This window comes from Amphiprion ocellaris, chromosome 4, assembly GCF_022539595.1.
Source record: "Amphiprion ocellaris isolate individual 3 ecotype Okinawa chromosome 4, ASM2253959v1, whole genome shotgun sequence".
NCBI lineage: Eukaryota > Metazoa > Chordata > Actinopteri > Pomacentridae > Amphiprion > Amphiprion ocellaris.
In genome coordinates this window covers 21,915,760-21,929,637 of record NC_072769.1, presented here as the reverse complement: position 1 = coordinate 21,929,637, position 13,878 = coordinate 21,915,760, and the positions used below count along the sequence as shown (strand labels likewise).

General features: G+C 37.3%; 1 long non-coding RNA gene across 2 annotated transcripts; it reads right to left on the bottom strand.

Moving 5' to 3' along the window:
• Positions 1-2,514: 2,514 nt before the first annotated feature.
• LOC129348686 (uncharacterized) lies at positions 2,515-7,530 on the bottom strand. 2 transcript variants are annotated; one of them, XR_008601321.1, is made up of 4 exons: positions 7,457-7,530; positions 6,454-6,554; positions 2,796-4,604; positions 2,515-2,732 (listed from the first exon to the last, which is right to left on the bottom strand). It is a non-coding gene; the product is annotated as an uncharacterized LOC129348686 (long non-coding RNA). The 2 variants fall into 2 exon arrangements; XR_008601322.1 differs by lacking the exons at positions 6,454-6,554; positions 7,457-7,530 and adding an exon at positions 5,585-5,717.
• Between the last annotated feature and the right edge of the window lie 6,348 nt (positions 7,531-13,878).

The following is a 13,878-nucleotide window of genomic DNA, read 5'->3' as shown; positions in this document are numbered from 1 at the left end:
CTCTTACCTTCTGGACAACCAACGTTGGTTCACAAACAAGAATACAGAATGTGTCTGACCAAAAACCTCTAAAGACTCACTACAGCCAAGATAAAGACACAACTCAGCTGCACCAAATCCACTAATCAATGCACACAGTAGCACCATGTGGTAACTGTGGCTAAAGAACCACATTTACCAAGACAACTATCCAGTACAAAGCCCTAAAACACACCAAGAAACACATTAAAGACGATTTTACTGCTGGAAGCTGCAAGCCAACGCCTAAAGAACAAATTAAAGCAATGGAGCTAAACCCAGTTCAGTGGTGAAGACAAGCAAAGGAAATGTTTTACTGCAGCTAAATAGAGCAGGAAGACACTGAGCTGCTCAGGTGTTCCTGATAACACCTAGCAGCCACTGGGACAGCCAATAGGAACACAGCTTACTGGAAGTCCAGAGGGCTGGCTTAGTGAAGGAAATTTAGTTTAAAGTTTGAAGCAGAAAGTTAACAAAGAAAGTTGAAAACCAACTTCTGATACCTGAAATCTCTTGAGTTTTCACACAAAGAACACCTGAACATGTCAAACTGGTTCCATAGTAGAACACTCATTGTAAAAACGTCATAGTATGGTGTGTTGCTCAAAAAACATTAGGACCCGGCTGTCTAGGGTCGCCGAGGAGCAACACAAAAACAGGACAAACGCTGGTTTCCAGGGGGTTAGGCAGCTATTTATTTGAAAGAGTAAGTTTACAACAACACAACATGTGAGCAGAAAAATCACAAAGTCTGTCTTTAGTTCAGCTGAAAATATTAGTTTTTGTCTTTTTTATTGACCAAACTTTTCAGGAAGTAGATGAAGAATAATTAAAGCTCTCATGTAGAAGTCCAACTTATTTTGGATCCTTGTGGAGAGTTTAATCTTAGAGTTTGTAAAGCTGTTGAGTTTTTAGAGTCACATGGATTGTTTTGACATTTAATAACCGAGTCCTGAAATAAAATTACAGTTGTGGATTTCTGTCATTTAGTCTGGACTAAACAAATAACAGCAGCATAAATCTCAAACGTCATTATGAGGACTCTGGATTGAGGTTTCTCACTTGATAATGATCAAAACATGAAATTTAGGTTGGTTTAAAGGAATATTCCACCTTAAATCTTTGAATGTTGACCTAAAAGGTTGGTTTCAGGAAGTATTCCACCTACAAGGTCCTCAAACATCCACCTTAAAGGAACATTCCACCAAAAATCCTTGGATATGCACCTAAAATGTTGGTTTAACCGAGTATTCCATCCAAAATCCTCAGAGACCTGAGGGGCTGGTTAAAAGGAATATTCCACCAAAAACCTCAAATATAGACCTGAAAGGGTGGTTTAGAAAAAATCCTTCAATGTAGACCAAAAAAGTTAGTATGGAGGAATATTCCACCTGAAATGTAGACCTGAGAAGTTGGTTCGGAAGAATATACCATCCTAAACATCCTTAAATGTAGACTAAAAGACGGTTTGGAAGAAAATTCCACCTAAAATCCTCCAATGTCGACCTAAAAGGTGAGTTTAATGGTATATTCCACCTCAAATTCACTACTGTAGACTTTGGAGGTTGGTCTGATGGTATATTCCACCCAACATCCTTGAACATAAACTTAAAAAGTTTGTTCAAAGGAATATTTCACCTAAAATCTTTCAATGTAGACCAGAAAATCTTGGTGTAAAGGAGTATTCCACCTTAAATGTAGACGTAAAGGATGGTTTGGAGTAATATTCTACTCCAAAATCTTCCAGTGTAGACCTAAAAGGTTGATCTGATGGTATATTCTACTCAACATCCTGGAACATTTACCTAAAAGGTTGGTTTAATGGTATATTCCCAGAAGAGCCCTTGAACATCGGGCTTAATGGTATATTCCACCCAAAATACTTGTACATATACCAAAAGTCAGTGTAAAGGAAATGTAGAGCTAAAAGGATTGTTTAAAGGAATATTTAAACTATTATTTTCATTATTTAATAATCTGTTATCAGTCAGAACCCTGACAAACTTATTTTCTTCAGTTTTTTAGTGGAAGTCACAAATAAAGGAGCTCTTGGTTTTTCCTGGCGTTAGTGAGTCCAAAGCTGCTGTTTCAACACAGAACGTTCACATGCATCCACAAACTTCTCAGCACTCAAACACCCACAGACAGGAGGCTGGCTGGACCGAGGCTCGGCGGCATCCTCAGACCCACGAGTCGGGGAGTCGGTGAACTCGTTGGTCTGGTTTGAAGGCCTCCGTGTGGTCCAGTAGAAGTCCACGTAGTCGGTGTTGGCTTTGAACCGCAGCGACTGGCCACCATCAGGTGGACCGGCTCGTCCTCGTAGGGCTCCTCCTGTAGCCTTGAGGGAACCACAGGAACATTCAGTAGCTGTTGGAGTTCTTCCTGTCAGGCTTGTGGTAGAACGGCTCTGAAGAATCTTGTACTTGTCTTATCTGGAACAATCTAACAGCCTAAACTGTTAACAGCGGTGTAAAGAAGCAAACACACAGGCATAGATTAGGACTCAAACTAGATTTATTTTAGAAAACAAATCAGCTTAGAGGCATTTGTTCACACATGTGGCTGAACAGGAGGCCGTCCAATCAGATTTGAGGTCTTCACTCTGTAGGTTGTTTGTTTGGTGAGACTCTTGGACCTCCATCAGCTGACGTGGATGTTTGATGGTCTTCCTCTCTAGTGCCAGATGATTCATCCATGAATTCAGCAGCTACAGACTGAAATGAGGCTCATGCTGCAGTTATTGAATTCCTGTTCCAGATCAAATGTTCAGAGCTCACCTTGAATGCAGCCGTCTGCTGTCTGATAGTTTTTCTCATTGTAGTCTTCAATAAAGTCTTTTTCCTCATGTCAGGATGTGGTGAGACTCTTTCTCAGTCTCTGCAGACGTCCCTCATTGTGCATCTCCAGAGAAGAAACAGAAAAACTGGTCACTGCTTCAGCATCACAAACGCTCTCCAGCATTGAGAGTGTTTTAGGAATTCATTCATTGTGTTGTGAACTTTGAAGGAGCAGAAACTTTACAGCTGCCTAAGATATGAGCTCCAATTCTGGATGTTTTAGGAAATGAAGTTCATCAAATGAACACTTGATTATTGCTGATAACTCATTAAATTACTGAAGAAATCCAACATAAAAACCTGTAAACTCTCAGGCAGCTTTTGTTAAAGTTTGTCTATAATTCTATCATCATGTTCTGGAACCAGGACTCTGCAGAAGTTCCTTCAAACAGATACTTGTGTGTTTCTATTTAAGGCCTCAGGTTTGAACGTACAGCAGAGGATTAGAAAGGAGTGATTTTAATATTTAAATCAGTCCAGTAAATGTTTGGTGTGAAAATTATTAAAATTTTGATTTAGATAGATTTGTGTCATAAATAATATTGTAGAGTCTCACTTAAATATATCCAAATGAGTTCAGTGTATTTACATTTTATAGAATATTTGATTTCTTAATCTCAATACTGTAGGGTCTGACCCTAAATATTATAATAATGATGTCAATTTAAATAATATTTTAGTGCAGAGTCATAAACTTTAATCAGCTAAACTTACGTAATAAATATCACTGTACAATCTTAACCTGAACATTCATATTATTGAGGTAAATTTACATAAATCTTGATATTCTAGAGTCTTAACTGAAATATTTCTAACATTAATCTTTTTGTATTGTGCTGATAAACAATAACCCGACTTTCAGATGATATTTATCTGTGATTGTGAGACTAAATTCCTCCACATTCTGGAACTTTGGAACCTGCAGCAGCTGTAGGAATAAATAAAAATCGAATCTGTTCATTTCCACATTATGCACATTTATTTATTCTTAATATCTCAGACTGAATGGTAGCTGGCAGTAAAAACAAACTCATCTGATCATTCTGATTAATACTTCATGATCAATATCAGGACAGATGTTACAACTCCAGCTGTTACATTAGACTGCAGTTATTCACAGAGAAATTAAAACATCACATTCCTCATAAAAACTAGATGGGACTTTTATTAAATAAAGTGTTGGTGAATAAACAGTGTAAAAAGTGCAAAGCAGCTCCATTAAATCAGGAGATGTGAGACTTCCACAGCATGGATCACCATCTGCTGTGTTGATTTATAGCTGAATGTCAGAATGAACTGAGATAGAAAAGCTGCTTTGAGCTGCAACATTACGGTCTGACAATCCAACACCATCACAGTTTTCATCTGGTTGTTTTGCTCCAACATCCTGTGAAGTTCAGTTTTTACCTGAATCAATACAGAGATTCTATTTCCAACCAAGACTGGAATAAAAATTAGAATGTTATGAGGTTATTAATGCAACTAAATCCTTTCAGATGGAAGGATTTACTTCTAAGTTCTAATTCAAGTTTCAGTTGGAGCACATTGCATTCACAAAGAAAAACAGCGAAACCTTCATAGCAACATTTAATAAACCTAAAGCTTCCCTGTTGGCTCATTGGTGGAGTTTGTTACTGAGCATCTGAACCTTAAATCCAGTGAGACGACCATCTTCAGTCGAGGCCAGTCAGAGAACTTCAAGACCTTCCATCAGCTGGACCAGATGTGGCATCATCTCCCTCTGAACATCTGGATGACAGGAGAAAAGACAGAAATCAAACACAGATGACAGAAATACAATTTATTCACTTTCATCATTTTATAAAAGTAGCAGGAACTTTATTAAAACTTGACAACATCAGTAATGAAAGTAAATGTTCTTATCTCGTGTTGAAGCTAAATTTAAAGTCAATTTTAATGACAGTTTATCCTGAGAGGAGTGAGAATGGAGCTTTTCTTTCCTTTTTACAATATTCCCTCAAAATATTCTGTTTATTATTGGCTTTAGAAGCATTTTTCTTTACTTATTTATTTTTAGATACCTCAGACTGATACACTTTGCTGGTTTGCAGATAATTTCATGTACAATGACAATAAAGATCTTCTATTATAACATATTTTGCTAAAACAAGAACTGCAAACCTTCTCAACCATCTCTCAGGCTGCAAAATTCCAACTGCAACCAAGAATTATCTGATGTAGTTATTATTATAATCTTTACTGAACCAGCCCTGGAATTAACAAAAATCTGTATATGGATATGATTTTCTCTGATGGAACCACTATGGAAGCTGTAGTAATTATTAACTATCCTTTGAAGGGAAAGATTAGGTCTTCTTCAGGTGGATAAAAAAAATGCTCTCCCTTAAAAAACAAAAAAAATGCATACAATAAAGTAAATCTCTTCTGCACTGCACGCATACAACACTTTTGTATAACTCTGGATGTCAGAGTAAAGGCAGACAGATCCACTGATCAGCCACAACATTCTGACCACTGACAGCTGAAGAGAACAACATCCATCATCTTGTTCTAATGCAACGTTCTGCTGGGAAACCTTGACGTTTTTGTGGATGTTTGACATGTACCACCACCTAAACACTGCAGGACAAACAACCCCCTAGTCTCCATGGCAACAGCAGTCCTTGATGCCAGCTGCCTCCCTCAGCAGGACAAACTAAAAATGCTCAGGAGTGGTCCGAGGAACACGACAGAGCTAAGCTGTTCACCTGGGTTCCACACTCCCAACATCCAGATCTGACTGAGCATCTGTGGGATGGTCCAGGATCAGCCTGGTCTAGGTAGGATCCACCCTGCAACCCACAGGATCCACAGAATCCACAGGACACCCCAGAGGTTCTGATGAACCACTGGGTCAGAGGAGTTTTAGCAGCATAAAGGGACCAACACAGTATTAGTCAGGTGGTCAGAATGTTATACTGTTATATTGTCATGCTGATTATATGATCAGTAAATGTTATCATCAATTATAACGTCCACATTGATCAAGAAAAAAAAACAACTATCAGTTCATTCAGAAACTGTGGGGTTAAACCTCAAAACACAGACCTCAACAGCAGTTTGTTTCAAAGCACAACACCAGCTGCTTTTCACTAAAGAAGCTTTCAGAGCAACAATTAAATGACAGTTTTGTTCTCATTAAGTTCACAGTCAGCCAAAATAATGTATACACATCAGGAAAAGAAAAACTTTTATAAATATTTCATTTGTATAAGTACTTCTTCACATATAGATTCCTCTTTCTAAGTTTGATCAAATCACGATAACTCTGTGTCCTGTTGTACGATGTTTTCCCAACAGATGGCGCTACCCTCATGAATGGAGCATCAACAAGTGACGTCTACAACACAACAGAAATGTCTGGAAGCCAGTGGCCACCACTTTGAGCACCTCTTGTAATTGTAGAGGCCAATGATAACTTTTATTAATCTCATGATGTCTGAATAAATTTGGTATTGAAATATTTATGCAAGTTTTTCTTTTCCTGATGTGTGTAAACATTATTTTGGCTGACTCTGTATAATGTGTTTCTGACAGTTCACCAAGCAACATCTTTTTATAATAATGACAAACATACCTGCATTCTACAGGAGTGATTTTCCTCATGTGCAGGTAAAGATGTGTGAGGAGCTTAGAGATGACAGGAGCAGGAGTCATCCTCACTAATTCAGCTTCCACCTAGAAACAGAAAGACCACAAACAAACACACTGACATACTCTCAAATGTTCAACCTCACAGCCTCAAAATATCTGTTTAGGAAGTGTTGTGTTTCTAAATTCTGCTGAAAGCATTGACAGACATTCTCTTACAAGGTTGTGTAAAAAGCAGCCTGTCCTCTGAGCTACAGAGAAATTTTCCTGAACAAAGTTTCTATGTGTAAATCAGCTCAACAAAAACTAAAGCCTCAGTCAGAGATAACAGGTATCACAAATTATAAACAACTTTCTTTGTTAACTCAGACTTTCTGCTTCAACCTTACATAAAAAGGGGAGTTTAACTCATCAGGTGACTGAAAATGAACGGCTTGTGCAGTTCTACATCCAAAAGTAGGATGTTTCAACTCATGTTTTACTACAAATACATGCAGCAATAAATAAATACAATGGCTGGTTGTGAGTTTATTCACTATTAATGTCATTTTATATACTGGATTGAACTTCAGCAGTGGAAGAGAGAAGGAATTTAATGAAATTATGGAGATTCAGAGAGGTAATGTTGCACAATGTTAAGTTAAGCGTGGTTTAATTCAAACCAGCTGAATGTTAAATTTCAGTGCAGCTCAACAGGTTTCAGTTAACCTTAAAGTAAAACAACTTTTTTAAAAGCTAAAATACACAGCAGAGAAATACAGGTTGAGAAGGTCATTCTAATAATGAGGACAGCTGTGGCAGCAACTAACACAGGTGTTCAGTGGTAAGTTAGCCACCTGTGTTTATTAGCCCGCTAGCTAACTTAGCCGCTTAGCTAGCTAACGCGTCCGGAGCAACTGCTCAAACACGACAAAACACAACTCTTCACAAGTCGCTGACTTAACGTACAACAAAACAACGCTACAGGTTAGAAGTATTTATCTTCTTACCGTGTTTTACTCCAAAAACAAGGTTAACAGCAGCCAGAGATGCTACCAGACGTTCCGACCATATACATACATGGACTAGATACGCTAGCGCGCTGTCTTCTATATTATCTATGGTCTGACCAATCACTGCTCTCTGGCTCCGCCCTCTGAGAATCTTCTTGTCGTTTGGCTCCACACTTGCTGATGACCACTTCCGGTCTCAGAAAATATAAAAACGGACCTTTTTTCGTTTCTGTCTCTTACCGATTTTACTTTCTTGTTATTCTAAATATAAAACGAAAATCAAAGCATTTAAAAAAAATCGTATATCCCTTTTTGATCATGAAAAGGAAAAACGCCTTGTATTTCAATTTTAATTTTTGTATTTTAAAACGAAAATCAAATAACCACTCCTTTTTTGTTTTTCAATACCCGTTTCAGAACGGAAAATCCAATTACCAGATCCGTACACGGACCCCAGATGATGAAGAGGGATCTTAATGTTTTTTTAAAAATCACCACTGAAAGTGTTTCACGTAAAACAACAATCATGTTCCAGTTATACATCTTACACAAGCCAGATAATTTATAAGCGTGCTTTTCCACTGCAGTTCTAATCAGATGTATGAAGGTCCTAAATACGGTATGATGAGCAGCTTTTTAATTAAAATATTAATTCATAAGGAAGCATTCGACCCACTAAACCAACCGAGCCTGTGTGCAACCATGATGAAGCAATGCCTTTAATCGTGATGACAGCCAGCAGCATGTTAGCATCTTTTATCAACCCAGAGAAACCAATAACATAATATTGATGGAATGCTTTTGGCAATTTTAAATGTAATAAATCCAAAAATGTCATAAGTTATTACATTATTGATTGGCTATTACGTTAATGGCCTAGCATCAAAGCATCTTTTGAAAATGTAATAACTGCAGCTGATCATGTAATAATACATAAATAGGACTGCATTTCTTCCCTTATATATAAGAGAGCCTATACGTAGACAGAAGATGACTGTTCCTTTAGTATTATGAAGCTCTACAAGGCTGCTGGATCCAACAGTGTCTAAGCTTTCACATAAACAGTTATTTGTTGAGGACAGCCGATGGATGAAAGCCTGGATTCTTCTCAGTAATGTACAAATTTAAAGATATTTACTGGAAGAAATAATGTCAATTGTATGTTGATGTTTTCTCCTGAGTTCATTATGTACATAATACTCTTCAGTTTTTTGGAGTGCCATTATAGTCCCAGTCCAGTTATTTAAATACAATTTTAAGTGAGGACTGAATCGTTTTTCCTTGAGAAATGTTTGAAAAATATAATAAACAATATTCTAAATGAAGATTTTGTACAACAAATAATTCTCAAATTGGCTCTTACAACCATAATTAAGGAGAGTGAGAGCTGCATGTGTTAACGTATCCTTGATAAATAAATGTGACAAATATGCCACCCACTATACCTATTTTTGAAAAGCAAACTGCACAAAACCTGCAAAAAAAATAGATGCAGTCCTATTTATGTATTATTACATTATCGGCTGCAATTATTACATTTTCAAAGGGTTTTTGAAAAGATTTTTTAATGCTAGGCCATTAAAAACCAACCAATAATGTAATAACGTATTACGTTATTGGCAAGTTATTACGTTGTTGGCTTTATTACATTTAAAATGGCCAAATTTATTACATTATCGGCTGGTATTACTGGTTGCTACATGCCCCTCAAGGACAACGATGCTTTAGTAACAAACAAATATTTAGGAAAATGCCCTCCAAACCCATACATTGTGCAATTATCAAACCCTATACAAAACCAAAAGCACAAACAGTAACAAGTGTCTTTTTATCCAGAGACACAGAACATTAAAACAGTCGCAGAGGGGGAACATCGATGTGACACTGTAAATGTGGTGAAAGAGCAGACGGACACATCAAGGGCAGGAACACAAAGCAGAAAAACACATGGAAAAAGAAAAACCTGCCAAAACAAGCAGCGGGTCACCATGGGCAGTAAAGGTATGAAAGAGCTCCACTGGTTTGACTTAGTGTCTGACAGAAACACACATGCATGGATGTCTCCAGAGTGCAATAAAAGGGTGCAGTAAATAGAAGCTGCAAACAGATCAAAGCAACAATATTCATATCATCCTGAGAAAACTCACAAATACCTGAGGACACATGGAGAGAAAAATAGAGAAAACCTCAGGAGTGAGGATATGAAAGAGATACAAATGGCCGGGCATGCGGTGAGAGACGCAGTTAAAAAAGTATCAATTATAAATGTGAACAAAAAGTCTGAACAGAATTCCAGAATACATCAGTGCCAACAATGTCATTAGATAAAAACTGAAAGTAAATAAATATTGAAGGAAAACTGGTTCGACTTGATGTCAATTCTGGGGAGCCAAAGAAATTTTCTTTTCTAAAAATTATTTCAATTTCCACATAATTTGAAATTGTCTTCTTAACAAAATGTTTGTGAGTCTAATTACCGTCATTCAGTCGACAACAGTCAATCCAACTCCAACAGGGTGGATAATAGAGATGTGCATCTCTACCTTAGCAGGTGATCCGATAAGAATCTAGATACATGAGTTACGATATGATTCACTAACGATACATTTTAATACATTACGATGCAACTAGATGCAATGCAGCTTAAATCTATTTGTGCGGTGAAGAAAATTAAAGAGAAATGTGTCAGGTCACAACAATATCATCGTGTTTATTTTTTGAATACACACAGACAAGACAGACTGTTGCTGTATTTAATATGAGAAGATATTAACATTCACCCCTTCAGTATATCTCAATCCATAAACTTTGCAAAAAACTTTTCAACAGTTAAATTTAATGTTATCTTCATTTAAAAAAAATTGTTTTCTTTCAAAAAGAAGGACACATTAAGTGACACCAAACTTCTTAACGGTAGTGTACGTGCAACTGAGTATATTTGTCTTTGAAAAGCCCAATTTGTGCGCCTGAAGATAAAGGTGTCACTCTGCCTATCTGTCCACCACAGTCTGGAAAAGAGTATATCAAAAATTTATGTCCAGATACCATGAAATCTTGTTTGAATTGTCCTGAACCCCTCATTCCCCTGACCTTCTGTCTCATGGCCATCAGGTCAGACGGTCACCTTTAAAAAAGCTTGATCCATTGCAAGATCTTTTAAGCTTATCACTACCATCAGACTACTTGTACACAAATATTATTACTCTGTAAACAGAAGATCAGCATTAAATTAATTGGGCAAACCCAAACTTCTCAGAAGATAAGCTGTGCCCATTTTGAGCTTTTAAATTATCACTCCTAATGAGCATTATAAATATTACTTTGTGCATTTGCAAGTAGGTGAGAGTCCACTATGGGGTCATAAATTGCAACGCAAGTTTCTGACTGCTTCATGGACATCCATCCACTCAAAATGCATATTCTTTAAGGGAAATGGTGCTCAACAATAGTGTTCATGTGAAGAATACATCGAACTTGTGGAACCTTATGTGAAGTATAAGCAAAATGCAGAGATCCCTGTGTGCACAGTTAGGCTCAGGAAGATAACCATTAGCTTTAGAGACTGGGAGGTTAGATGCTATTCCAGAGAAGGACAGACTTTGTTTGCTGGGTAGTTTAGGTGAAGCTGAGAATAAGGTTCATTTTATGTTTTGCTGTCCTGTATAGGAAGATATAATGGAGGAACTTTTCAGTAAGATGTCCTTTGTTTATGCTGATTTCTTTTGGTTGGATGACCATGAAAAACTGGAGTTATGTTTTAGAAGAGGAGCCTTTTTCATGGCAGAATTTCTTTGCCAGGTCGGGGATAAAAGGCAATATACTTTGAGGACTGAGCAGCAGCATACTGTGTGTTTTCGATGTGTTGCTGCACTGTTAGTATATCGGTGTCTTGTAAACCCATGAGGGTTGTGCACGCTTGTGTGCATGACATGAAAATAAAGAAATCAAATCCATCAAAGATAAAAACCTACTGGCCAAATATGCAACAACATTTGCCATTCAGGCTCCAAACAGACTAGATATGCACATCCACAAGAATACAATCAAGGCTTTAGTAGCTTTAACATTTTTAGAACGCATACTAGCAAAACTATACGTTTACTGGTGCTTCCTGAGATCACTTTTGTAGTGACTGGGTAGTAAACATGCAGCCTTTTGCGGCTGCTGCAAAATCATCATCTCAACAAATCCTATAGATGCACACAAGTGGCACCTTTAAAAACACACACAAACATGCACATAAAAAGCAATGCAACTGCACAAGTACAGCGATACACTAGGTTATACTCTTGCGCTAGAAAATTTGCTGGAGATTTCATATCCAACAAAATCCATCCATCCATTATCTATACACCTCTTAATCCTCATTAGGGTCGTGGGGTGGGGGAGGGGGTGGAGCACATCTCAGCTGACCTCAGCATGTTTTTGGACTGTGGGAGAAAACCCACACATGCACAGGGAGAACATGCAAACTCCATGCACAAAGATCCTGGGAAGGCCAGGACGTGAACCGGGATCTTCTAGTTGCACGGTGACAGTGCTGACCACAGAGGCAATGTGTAGCTCCCAACAAAATCCTAGCACTTTATATACACAAAATTATCAACCGATCCTCAGTTAATGATTTTTCAGGTTGTAGAAATATTTTTTTTTATTTTATTTTTTATTTAGCCTTTATTTAACCAGGTCAGTCCTGTTGAGATAGAATGACCTCTTTTTCGGGGGGAAGCCTGGCAAAGACAGCAGCCGAAGAATTTTTTTTTGTTTTAAATGCAACAATTAAAACAGACAACACCAACTCACACAACAAAATAAATAATAAATGACTGGAGTATTTCTGTTACTTCACACACTCTAAATACCTATTGAGATTGTTTTACTAAAAAAAAAATCCCAACAGTAAAATGCTTCTTTTTTGTTCCACTTCAATATCACGTGAGCAAAATGAGAAAACTAGGCGACATTTTAATTTCAGCCCATCATTCACATCTTGAAGTCTTGTTTCTGTGCAATGCTACGTTACTACAGAGAACCACACTTCCATTAATATCATCGGCATGCAGTATGATTCCATTAAGAGCAGTAACCTATACAAAGCCAGGACCAAAACTGTATAAAAACATATTTTAATCAAAATGTCAAACAAGATTTCAATAAAGCTAATAAAACAAGATAAATTTCCATTTGCACTACTGTTCAAAAGTTAGGGGTCACTTAGAAATGTCCTTATTTTTGAAAGAAAAGCATTTTTTTTCAATGAAGATAACATTAAATGAATGAGAAATACAGTCTAGACATTGTTAATGTGGTAAATGACTATTCTAGCTGGAAACAGCTGATTTTTAATGGAATATCTACATAGAGGTACAGAGGAACATTTCCAGCAACCATCACTCCTGTGTTCTAATGTTACATTGTGTTAGCTAATGATGTTGAAAGGCTAATTGATGATTAGAAAACCCTTGTGCAGTTATGTTAGCACATGAATAAAAGTGTGAGTTTCCATGGAAAACATGAAATTGTCTTGGTGACCCCAAACTTTTGAACAGTAGTGTATACGAATGCCAACGAATGTTCATCTTTCCAAATATAGCTATTAGGGTTGTTCTTATTATAGCCTCATGAGCTCTGTCTTATACAGGAGTGATTAACACATCGTCTTTAATAGTGCTTAGAGGAAGAGCTGCTCTCATTTTGGCCTGTGGTCAATTACTCTCTTGGGAAGCAATTCATCATTATCTTAGAGCAGTAAATGGTGCCCGTAATGACAATGATATTCTTAATTCGTAGGAAAACATTTTTGACTTTTGATGAGGTCTTTGTCCGAAGACATTCTCTCTAAAATGCTGCGGGAACAAGAGATTAATGTCGTCTCTTTCAACAGGATTTTATGCCCAGACATTTAAGTACAAAAAACAAAAAAACTATCAGGGTTGTTGCCATTTTTTCAGTGACAGTAAAGACTTAAACTTTTGGAAATACTTTGTACCGAAAATTTCAAAACACCACAAAATGGTGCATTGTCCTATTAGCCAGCAAACCTTTCCTCAGTTATATTGTACTATCACATAGTGTTGGCAGTGTAGGTTTATTTTAGCTTGAGAATGTAAACTCATTGATGAGCACCAATGGGCAGATTGTCTCTAGTGAATGGTTAGCTGCACAAATGCTGAAAAAAGGTTGATGCTAAACTGAGTGAATGATGTTTAAATACTGAATGCTGCTGGATTTCTTAGTCATGCGGTTGTGATTCGAATAGACCAGTTTTTTCAGAGAGAACAGTCCTCTGTACCCATCACCAGAGTCTCCAAGGAGGCCTTTGAAATTACAGCAGTTCCAGCTGATTTTTCAGGTATTTACTATGATCACTCCCAGCAGCTACTTCATTTATTGTTTTTAAATCTTCAAAGAATCCTCAG